The sequence below is a fragment of the Aphis gossypii genome, chromosome 3, assembly GCF_020184175.1.
Source record: "Aphis gossypii isolate Hap1 chromosome 3, ASM2018417v2, whole genome shotgun sequence".
In the NCBI taxonomy this organism is placed as follows: Eukaryota; Metazoa; Arthropoda; class Insecta; order Hemiptera; family Aphididae; genus Aphis; species Aphis gossypii.
In genome coordinates this window covers 42518533-42531403 of record NC_065532.1, presented here as the reverse complement: position 1 = coordinate 42531403, position 12871 = coordinate 42518533, and the positions used below count along the sequence as shown (strand labels likewise).

At 25.6% G+C, this 12871-nt stretch overlaps 1 long non-coding RNA gene across 1 annotated transcript; it reads right to left on the bottom strand.

The window, feature by feature from the left end:
- Nucleotides 1–5562: 5562 nt before the first annotated feature.
- Nucleotides 5563–6137, bottom strand: LOC126551196 (uncharacterized). The gene is made up of 2 exons (XR_007605065.1): nt 6042–6137; nt 5563–5836 (listed from the first exon to the last, which is right to left on the bottom strand). It is a non-coding gene; the product is annotated as an uncharacterized LOC126551196 (long non-coding RNA).
- Between the last annotated feature and the right edge of the window lie 6734 nt (nt 6138–12871).

The window sequence follows — 12871 nt, the reverse complement described above, 5'->3', positions numbered from 1 at the left end:
ATGTTAGAAAATATTTCATGACTTTTTATCATATCTTGCAATTTTAAAATTATTTTGTTTTTTTTTTTTTTGATCTTGACCTAATTTTTCTTGAAAATCAAATATTGCGTAACATTTTTTTTTTGCATTGATTCATACGTTAGTTATAATAATAAGTGTTCTGTGTTTAAAATATTTTCTTCATCTACAGAAGATAGTTCATGTAGATTTATATCAATAATTTATTATTATTGAACGTTATTAATTTCTGAGGTTCGCTTAAAAGGTAAAAGTTAGACAGACACTCCACAATAGGGTATATTGTTATAATATTGACACCTACATAGCTTAAAAGAGAGACCTTTATATTTTATTAGTATGTAACCTAACCTGATTTATTTAATTATAAATAACAATATTAATAATAATTATGATTATGGTATAATGAAAAAATATAGTTTTAACATAGATATTTATGTTATATTTTCGATATTTTAATTGTTAAAAATTATTTCAATTTTATAATTTCACGTTTCAAGACTAGGTTCTCAAAAACAACAAATAAATAATAAATTGCGTTATCATAATAAATGGACCCACAAAATCAAGATAAGGATTTTATTTTTTGTGATATGATTTGGCTTAAGTTTGGGTAAACCTACTCTTATCTAACCAATGCATAGTATAAGTATATTACGTTAAAATTATAATTTTAAAAACATATCTCTGATTTAATGTTTATTTCGTGGAGCGAAGAAAATATTAGGTAGCACTCAACGGCCTACGGTAACTACCGATTTTGTTTTTAGAAAAGTTGCTCGAGGCATCAAAGATGTAAGTGCTAAAGAATAAAAATTGAAGTATATATGATGGTATGTACGTCAAGGTGAATTATAATCGAACTTTTGCCCGTAGGTGCGAAAAAATATAATCCTTTTATGAAAACATTAGTAATAATGTGCACATTACATGACAAAGAATTAGGAAGTATTATAAAAACATGTAAAAAATAATCATTTGTTGTAGTATCACTGCATAGAGTCCTATATAATATAAATATATTATTAATAATTTTAGCTATAATATTTACACACGTACATCGGCTGGATAACAAAACAATGTTAAAAACCATTAAAAAAAACCGATATCACAGTAATGTTTTTTCAGGGACTGTATTTCATCAGATAAGTAATATTACACTTATATATATACGAGTAGGTATCTAAAAAACTGAGGGAAACAATTTTATATTAAACTACAAAAGTATTTCATATAGTTGTTATCACAAGATTTAACGTGAGAATTGTAAATGTTTATGTTTAAATGTAAATTCGAATTGACTTTCTCTGGAAATAATTTGACGATGAACGATTACTATTTATTATCATAATATGATATTACGATGAATAATAATAATGTATGATATTTTTATTGTGAAAGTAATAAAAAATAATGTTTAAATAAATACATACAGTCCTTGGCCAAATTACTAGAATTGCCAAAATATGTAGTTATCAACATTTTAATTATTGGCCATTGACGAATAATTAATTTTACAATATTAAAATATTCATATAAATGTTATATAAGTTAACAGTTAACTAACATATTCGATTGATTTATTAGAAATTATTATAATGTTATGTTCAATATCATGGTATCATGGTTTGAAACTAATATTCTGAAAATTGAAAACTTTATCTAAGTAAAGATGCACGAAGTTCCAATGTCATATATTTGTATGAAATAACTAATTTGAAACATGTGTATGTTTTACAATATAAATTGTAATATTAATATCAAATTTATTTAAAAGTAAAATATACTATTTACATTTTAAAGTGAATTAAAATTACTGTGCATATACTATAAATACATTTACATATAAAATATAACTATCCTTTATATTCTTAGTAACAGTTTTAGGTTAGTAAATAGTTAGTTATTTACAGCGTTATAAATTATCAGCAAATAAATAATAATTATATATTGATACTTAAGTATACAGTAAATGTAAGAATAAATAGTGTTAAGCATGTAATTAAATACTTGGATAATGATCTTAAAATAAATATTTTAAAATACATTTTGATAATAGATTATTCTAAATTAAATTGCTTAGATAGAACTGCGATGATTTAAAAATAACTGTTGCTGTTTGCTGATCGATTATACAAAATTAATAATAAACTAAGATTCTTGAAATTTATATTTTATATTTTAAGTATTAAACATTATAATATATAAGTAGATAATAATTGATAAACTATCGACTTTAAACATTATATACAATAGGAATCTATACTTACTAAAAATGTAATATATATTATAATAATATATTATATGATAATCACACACCACTGTGTCGGTCATTAATATTTGTCAATTATATTATTTCTTTGTCGACTTTAAAGATAATTTTTTTTTTCAAAAATTCTTATCGTCGAACCAACTATTTCTTTGTGGTGTCCGAATCTAACTGCTTATAATAAAAAAATCTCTCAACTGGTACTAATTAATGGGGATTATAATATAGTACCAATTATATTTTTAAAATAATATGTGTTTTAAATTGTTGGATGTTATTGATTTAATTAATTTTGAATTCTACATTTTTTTCAATCCAAAAAAAAAAAAATACCATTTGTTTTTTTGTTTGCTGTAGTTGCTATTGATATTAATGATACTTGATAATTGGTATAATACTATAATGCTTTAAAAATAATCTCAACATATTTTATAATTAGTGATTTAGTTTGATTGTGTATTTTTTATTTATGTATTTTATGTAGTTATCATGAAGCATACAGCATCATAACTTGTAAGAATAGTTTTATAATGTTATTTTTAATATAATAACAGTATAGTTATTATTGTACCTTATATTTACTTACCTTAATATCGTGTACATAAAACATTAAAATCATGCTAACAACACACGAATAATAATTAGTAAAACATTGTAAGGAAAAACTGTATAATATATATATATATACTGACATTTTAGTAAAAAATTGTGTAAATAAAAGTTTTTATTTTCTAGATAATATTATAAAGATATAAATCTTTCAAAAATTATTTAGATTAAATAAAATATACGATAAAAGAAACAAAATAATGCCAAATACCTAACATAATTAAATATATATTATTGTCTGTTTAAGCAAATATAATGGATTACCTGCATATTTAGTACATATTAAAATTAACAGTTTAATATAATATATTATAATTATCATATTATTTTTATGTACTTTCTGCAACTAAAACACGTATTTTAGAGTACCTATGCTATAATGTTATTTGATTTGGTTCAAAATTATCCTGTTTTTTTTTTTTTGTTTTATAATAATATTTTACAAAGTCTTATCAAATTTTACTTCTTTTACTATTTTTTTTAAATTTAAAACATGCATTGACCATTTTGTTCTTATACATGCGTATGGTTTTTATCAAAGATTTATTTTTAATTTAATTTTTTTTAAAAAATCTATTTTTACGTTGACTCCCGCAGTCTAAAATTCTAACATCTAACGGCACCAAATGAGCGTTTTAACATTAATAGTATAATGTTATGCTATTCTGAATTTAATAATTACTAGTTTTTAGTTATTACATTGTTTCCAAATGAATTTAAATTAATCATAAATCAAATGAATCTTAAATTAAGTATTTTGATCGAAAACAAGTCAAAATCAGGAACCTTACTGTAGAAATTTGGAGTTTGAGTAATTTGAAAATTATAATTGGTTCCATAATAATTGAAGTATATTAACTTACTTAATAGTAAGTTAATATTATAGATGAAGCATATTTGCATTTAAAATAATGGCAAAAAAACAATTCCTTTCATGAAATTTATCTTTAAACTATTTTGGATGTAGTAAAAACACTGTTGAATATTCCCCAAAAACATTTTTAAAATAGACATTACCTCTATTTACTTCCCATAAAAAAAAACCAAACAAATTATTTGAATATGAAATTATTTTTTATTTTGTCTAATAACGTATACATTTATCTTTCTGTGTAATAAAATAAAACAGAATAAATTTCCAAATACTTGTATGAATATAATTTAATAATTAATGAATAGGTTCTTTAGATATCAATGATACCAAATACAAACATACAATACTATACCTAAGTTAAAAATATTGTAGTAATTATAATACTTATTTTAAACATTATTTATTATTTATTTATTTTTTTAATATTATTATCAATTTTAATTAAAATATACATATTATTTAAAAAAATATTTGGAAATGTATTCTACTTAATTTTATTATTACATAAAATTTGACATTTCTTCTTAAAAAAAATTTATAAAAAATACGTGGTGAAAATTTCATACTGAACAAAAAATAGCTGGGGGCAAATAGTGTTACCTTCTACAATAATAATATAGTATGCACCATGTCGTATCATTACTTTTAAACAAATTAAATTGTACACAAATTGAGTTTTCTCATTACCAAATTTTAGCCAACGCAAGCGTCTTCGTAACATAATGATAATCTTTAAAATGAATTTGTGCAACATTTTATATTGGTATTAATATTTTTTAGTTTAAACGTAATATTAACAGAGAATTATTAAAAAATAATAGTCGTTTCAATTATTACATTTCGCAATGTTTTTAAACGTGTATTTAATAATACGTATAATATTTGATACAACAGTTATTTATACTATATATTATATATACCTATATCTGACGGGTCAAAGATTAAACCAAGAGTTTAAAACATATTCTTCATTTCGCTGTTTTTGAAATAAATTAATTAAAACTGTATAAATACGTTTCACAGACGGCAAAATATTATATTATTTATATAGGTTTATAAATTATGTGTACGTATCTACCTACATAAAATTACACATGCATATTAATTATTAATACGGTGTACTTTTTCAGTATAATAATATTATTCTTGCGATAATCTTAATTTGATTTACTTATAATTTAAACATTCTAAAATTATTAAGATTGAAATTAATGACGATCTTGATGACGAATGACGATCAACATAATAATAAATCGTGGTTTAACTACCGAGCCACATGCACATTATAATTATACAATATATATTCTCATTTTTCGTTTCGTCCAATTAGGCAATGTTGATATTGTTAAACAAACATGTTATAGTATTACATTATCTGCATATCGTATAATATTATATATTATTATTATTCGAATAATAAAAATAATAATAAAAAAAAAAAAACTATACAGTATGAAATATCATATGACAGTAGCAATACTCGCGGTCTATACGGTACCGTACTCGCTCGACATCATAATGACACGAATGACGGACAGATGTTTCTTATTAAACCGTTTAAAAGACACGCGTAATTTAAACTCAATAATAACTACGTGTGATTTGAACAATATTTCGAATAGGGCTGTGGTTTTTCGTCCGATTATTACACGTCGCACTTATACTACTACATTACTTAAACAATTTTATTTTGAAAAATTGTACAATATATTATGTTCGTTATACAACTGCGTGGGATTAATGTATAATAATAATATTATGATAAACATAATACATACGTGAAAAAAAGAAATTAGCGGTTATAATAGGTCAATTATATTTACAATTTTTTTTTTACGTTACTGCGTGGTGTGATTTCTTATAATGTTGTGACTTAAACACATTTATAACCATAACATTATCTTAATTTATATCTAACCCCAGATTCAGACGGCCAGTTCAACAATTATTATTGTGCATCGTTAAATAATACTATTGTTATTATGCATTTTTCACTCCGGCGTGTTCGCATTTCGCTCACTGCAGTATACTATCCTTTCGGCGTTTCCCCATCATATTCATACATCCTTATGGTGATTTATAATATTTATGTACATTTGTATATTTTTTACAATTATTATTGTCCAATTCAAACAATACTAAGATCGATCAATATTAGACATGATTAATTATAGTATTTTTTTTTTTTTTTTATAGATTACAATTTATTTCAAAATGTTTTAATCTATCGCCGTATACACGTATTTATAGATATATGCAATACATAGGTACCTGTATAACACAGCATTCCCCGTCTTGGAGGTCGTTCATAGACTTGTAATTTTTATAATCAGAACAAATTGTTAATCATTAATCTGTCCCGAAATATTTCTTAATAGTTTGTCTGGAAAATATTTGGAGCGTAAACAGTGTATATTTGTTAAATTTAACATTTCTTAAGAAGTCTAATACAGCAGTTGTCAGTTGTAGCAGTATGCATCGACATTTGTTACATTCACCTTTCGTGTTCATAAAAGAAAAACTTTTAGCGTTAATTTGTTCTTATTTATAATTAAACCTATTAAGTAACTGTTTTAGTCTAACTAATTGTAAAATAAACATTTATTAAAATGAAAATATCTTAATAAGATATTCTGTGTAAAGCCAACATAAAACAGCTGTTGGATAAAATTTTTTATTGCACTAATTGAAAAAAGATGATGATTGGTAAGTATTAAAAAACGAATAACGTTTCGCCTATTATAGTGCTTCCTACAGATTAATATATTTAATTTACGAGTCTATAGTGGAAGTCGAATAGAACCAACAGTTATTAATTTTTATTACCTATAATCATGTTCATAATATTAATATCGACACATCACTCAAACAGTAAACACGTACAAGACATGAGCAATACGATGTGAAAAATATTGTACACGAGAGTATATACGGTGATGTATACGAAACAAAAGTGAAATTAATCTCAGTCATTTCGAAAACCACGACCAACGGTATGTGTGCTATACATATTATCATTTACATCAACTTTTTGTTTTTAAAACGTTTTTTTATAATATGCTATATGAAAATTCTAGAAATATTCCGGTTTTAAAAGACTTACAATTTAACTGATTGGCGATTGCGCTTTTGATTTAAAATTAAAACAGAACATCACGACGATATTATAACTTGGGCGTAGTACCTATATCGTTAAACATAACATCATTTTAATTTCCCTACTTTTGTATTATTATTGACTTTCACATATTTAACTATTCATTTTTCAAGTTGCATCATGTCAGTTAAATTAATTAGAGAACTTTTACTCGTTTATATTGCTCTCCTGACAAACATCAAACACCAAAAACTTGGACGTGAAACTTAACTATATGTAGCCATTATTGACGACTGCAGTTGAAAAAGCATATTGTGTAAAAAATAAAACCCGAGTCGACTGATCTAAAATTAATCGTTTTTACTCGTCCGACCTATATATTATGTCATACGTGTTCATTTTAAACTTCGTTACGGACTCGTATTAACAGAGTGTGTGTCTTCATTGTATTCACGCGCAGTATTCTGGATACAAAGGAAATGGATGAATGTATCTCACAAAGTACGATGACTCCCGCACAAGTAATTAAAATAATTATACTATATAGGTACAGCATTTATATATTGTTGACGCATATTATTCCCAAATTATAGACATAATAACATTGTTATAACACTGTATTTCTGGGTAATCCTATGCTTTCTTCCTGTTCATCAATATTATATATTATATACATATATCATTCAGTATATTTGTATGTTGTTGTTATGACGTACCTATGCATTGTATAGCCAACGGTGGTCGATCCAACGTGTAATTACATTGCCTAATAATCTTGTAATACAAAGATTTGACTATTCTATACAAGCATATCATGTGTATACCTACCTAATATAACTATACGCGTGCGAGGATCCTCTCTCTTTACTCTGGTCGGAAACGGACGCTATTCTTATGCAATATAAACTTTTTCGTTTAAACTCGGAAAGAATATTATAATGATTCACTTTTTAGTTTTTCGAATTCAAAATGAAATTTTATCTTCAAAAACTTTGACCAACATTATTACGTACTTATATTATTTGACATACATTTCTATTATGTATATTTAACGATTTATTTAGAAACGATTGTAGTAAATAATTTGATATTGTATTTAAATTTTAAATGCATAGGTACACCTATACTACGATTTAAACGAAAAAAAATGTCCATCGTAAACGTTTCAAATGTATAACCTCATTATATCTTTAGAAAATCGCAATTTTTTGAAAAAAAACATATTTTCTGACCAGCATAATATCTTTATTGGTTCTTGTAAAATTAATAAATTATGCGTTTGCTGCTACTCTTGCAGTCGGTGACGGATATTTATATTTTTTATTAGGTTCATAATATGTACTTATATATTATTATATTATATACATTATTTTATTCACTTTTGACAATTCAATATAGTCCTTAATCAAAAATTTTGCCACATTACCCGTTATAGGTAATATATTAATATATGATATAATAAAAAATGTATAGTGTCAAAATGGCTATTGGCTATGTACATAGGTATCTACTACAGAGACAGAAAGAAAGGTAGTTCAGCCACAGTTACATAGTTAACTTAGATATATTATACAATAATACAATTTTTATGCTCGAAATATTTTAATATATCATGTTCTCTTAGTGAGAGTAATTAATATGAAACGTTGACGTACGTATATTAACGTATAGAAGTTCCGTTAGGTAAGACAAAACACTACTACGGAGACAAAGCATACAATAAATATATAAATTATATTATATTGCACCATTTGTGGAGTAATCGTCTGGTACATTTAGTATATGCCTGTTAACTTTTTATGGCACAACGCAATTCATTTGAACAATTTATTTTAGCGAGGTAGGTACCAATATATAATTGGTCAAAAATCAATAATTTTCGTTCTTATTTTTTTTCTACGCATCTTTGTAAATTTTTAATAATCTGCGAATTCGTGATGGTACTAAACTGTTATTATGTTTTTCCTAATTTATCATGCATAAATGCATAATAAATAATAATATATTATCGTTAAATTCGTCTTTCGTGTAAACCGTGCCACGATCTCGTAATCTCAAATACTGGTTAGTGGCAGTATATTATTTAATTTCATCACTGATCCCATTCTTCGCCGAATCAATTCCCTTTGAAATGTTTACGATAATAATAAAACAATAATAAACAGGAAACGTGTAAAGTTGAAAGGTGCAGTAGAGTAACGGTAGTTTTCGTTACGCAATATAATATAATTTTAGAAAAACGATGGATCGTAACATGATATATATATTATTGTATTATTATTATACCCATTAACTAAAAACGCACACAACAAACCATTATAGTATTATTTACAGATTTATTCTCGGCCGGTAAACAAAACGGTCTCAGTATAAATATTATTTCATTAAAATTACATCCATTTTAGTTTATTACACATCACTACATCAGTTACATCAAGTAGAGTTTTACAATTCAGATATATGGAACTATTAAGGGATGACCGACGAGTAAACCTTGGATATTGAGTGTATGTAAAAATAATCTTGTACTATCAACTGATAAAATATATTTAGATGAGAAGAAAACGCTAACTATGTATATGTTGTCTCGGTATTTAAAGTATAATACACATTCAATTTTATTTCAATAGACATATAATAATGTTTTTAGATTAGCTTAAATAGTAAAGTTAATCGATGTATCGAACTCAAAAATAAGAATATGATCAGTAATTAAGCATTGGATTTTTCGATATTTTAATTTTAAGCAAGATATGAGAATGTGAAGTATCACAAATTAAAAATGCTTAATAATTTTAATAAATCCTTGATAATTTTCCTAACTTTAAGTTTGATAATAGCTAGGTCAATTTACTAAGCTAACAACATAATATTCGTTCTGCTGAATTACAATTTAATATGTTTAATGTTTGTAAGATAAAAACATGTAGACAAGACGTGCATAGGTAGCGTCTTCTTAATAATGTGTTACTACATGATATTATGTTAACACTTAACCGTTAATTGGTTACTAATACTTAATATTATAGGCGTATCGTGACGTTAAAAAACATTACATCGAATAACTTTTTGAATTATAAATTGTCTGTTTAGCTGCTGTATAATACACGAAGAACTTAGTTGATACGTGCTAACCAGCCGTATAATAATATTATTATTATGATTACTATTATTATTAAAAGCTATGTTATTAACGTTGGTCATCCCTGAAATAATCGGATTGTAAATAACTTGATTTGTAGCATCAATGGTTAAATATGTTTACTTACACACACCAAATATTATACCTGCAGTATCACATAAGTATACACATGGTTATTCAAGTATAAGTAAAATTTTAAAAGCTATAAACCGTCCTTATTGTAAAAATATTCGCAAGCAGAGAATTTTTCCACTGTCGGCTAGTTTGTCTAAAGATAACATAGTCATCATAATTTATTTGCACTTTTAATCTTGGTCGATTTGTTGAATTCTCTCGTTTAAACTCATTCTAAAACCATCTTCAAAAGCTATGAAGGATGTGTGTACAATGTGATGGGATTCAAACGGAACGACTCTTGTTGTACCTGTACCTACGTCCTACGTGTTTGTAAGTCAAACTTTTCTTGTTTTTCATGAAAAGCTAAGATTTTAATAAGAATCTAATAATAATTATATTTATTATTATCATATAGTAATATAATAAAATTCATATATGTCATTATGAACAAGTGATGGTCCTACAAAGGAATAAAGACTCCCGAGGCGTTCGGACCACATAGCCACCTTCCTCAAAATAGGTACGGTACCTACCTACGTTTCACTCGTTGCGATATTGACATAGCGATAAATGGCTGACTAATTTTATATTATATTATGATATAATAACATTAATACAATGCACTTCCTTTTAGATTCTTAACTCGGACCGTAATATTTCATTATCGTCATCCGCATATTATTTCAATCGCGTTCCGATGACTGTCCATGCAGACACATTGTGCGCCGCCCATCGAACCACATCGTCACGATCTCGCTGTTTGCGTTAATTAAATTATTATTATATATCATCATGTGTGAGCGCGCTTATGTGTATATATAATATATATATATACATACATACAAATCACGAAATTCAATCCTCTCTCTCGCACGCCTAGTCAATTAGAATTATGTATATTCATAATACTATGTGTATGCAATATACATATAATATGTGTACTAAAATATTACAATCATATTTTTAAATCATTGATGCATTAAAATCTATAGATACACATATTATGTTTATCACCAGATTTTGAATAGATTTTTGATTGGATGTGAACCAAAAATATTGCTCTACGGCATGCAGAATTATTGACAAGATTATTGTGTAATAAACTAATGACAACTAAGTACAGATACAAGACATACTTTCAAAACAAGTAATTAAAAATTGAATAACGATATTACATTAACATCAGGTATTTATTTAAATAATTACAAGATTATTTCAAATTATCTTCTTCTTCTTGTCGTGTCGGTCTTCATAATAATTCCTTCCCTTCTCATTTAAAAAAATAATTATAATTAGTATCAACAGAAAAAAGAAATCAATTTTGTGTTTGACTTCTTTTAAAATCTCTAACTTCAAAATGATAACACTTTTAAAAATCTTTAACTAAATAACTAGTTAAATATTAAACAAAATATTATCAATAATAAAACAAATTAAATTTTATACCTATACTCGGTCAAATAATATAATTTGTAATACACTTTAAACTTAAATTATCTACATTTGGAAGAATATTTAATTTTGTTTGTGTTGTGAATTTTGTTGTTATAATTTCATCAGTAATGTTATAAAACATTGATAAGAGATTGAAAATCTTCGTTTTAATGACTTACGAGTATAATAACTAATATAATATTTGGAATATGTAGAAAACATTACTCTTAAATACGCATATTATAAAAATAAGAGATATTTCGATCCCTCCATCCAAATTCAAACACTTTATAATAATCTTATTGTATACACATTATAGAATATAAATCATTGAACTTATCTGGAAGCTCATTTGTCACATAACCCCAATGACTGGCGGCCAATAGTCTTTCTCTTCTTACCCAACGTCGATTTTTAATCCACGTTATTCCGGCGCCAATAATAGCCATTTCCCTGCTCTCATCTCAATTTTCCATGGGTCTATACGACGCCTTGTTTGACAACTATTATAGAGTTCAAGCGACTATCCATTGAATCTAATATAACTGTAGTCTAGTGAAAACATTTATATAGTATAGTACCTACATACACTTCATTAATCGGTTATTTGCATTCACATATGCAACATCATTAATGTTCAAAAAAAACAACATGCAACTGTGATAATTATTTCAGGCATCGACTACGTGATTATACAAACCGGCGATTACGATATTTACATTGCTCAACTGCTTTATTTCTTGCATTTCTATGCAGCATACATAGTCAACATATTTTCCAAGAACCCACAAATAAAAAATACTCTTTAAAGTAATATAAGTGGTTTTTTGAGGTTTAATTAATAAAATATATACCCGTATAAATCATTCTGGAACACTATCGGTTTGATTATTGTGCATTTATTACTCACATGCATTAAGTGTTTAAGAACATGGATTTCTAACCTTAAATTAGAAATCTTTACAGCCAGTAAACGTACATTATTAGTAAGTAATAGCATAATATTATTAAACTTACTATTTTGGATCTAGATCAAAAACTAATTACAAATAATGAATAATGAAATCGTTTAACACTGTGTCTAATGAACTATAATATTATTGCAAATAACTTCTATCATTGATTGAATATATCTAGATAGCCCTGTAAAAGAGAAATCGGTGGTAATAGAATCCCAAAAATAGTAGTTTGGTAGCCTGAATTTAGATAACGCTTAAGTAATTTTCGACACTATTACAACTACAGAGATAATCATGGTTGCTGTGTTAGTATGTATCATTTACATAATAATTACGATAATTTATTATATTT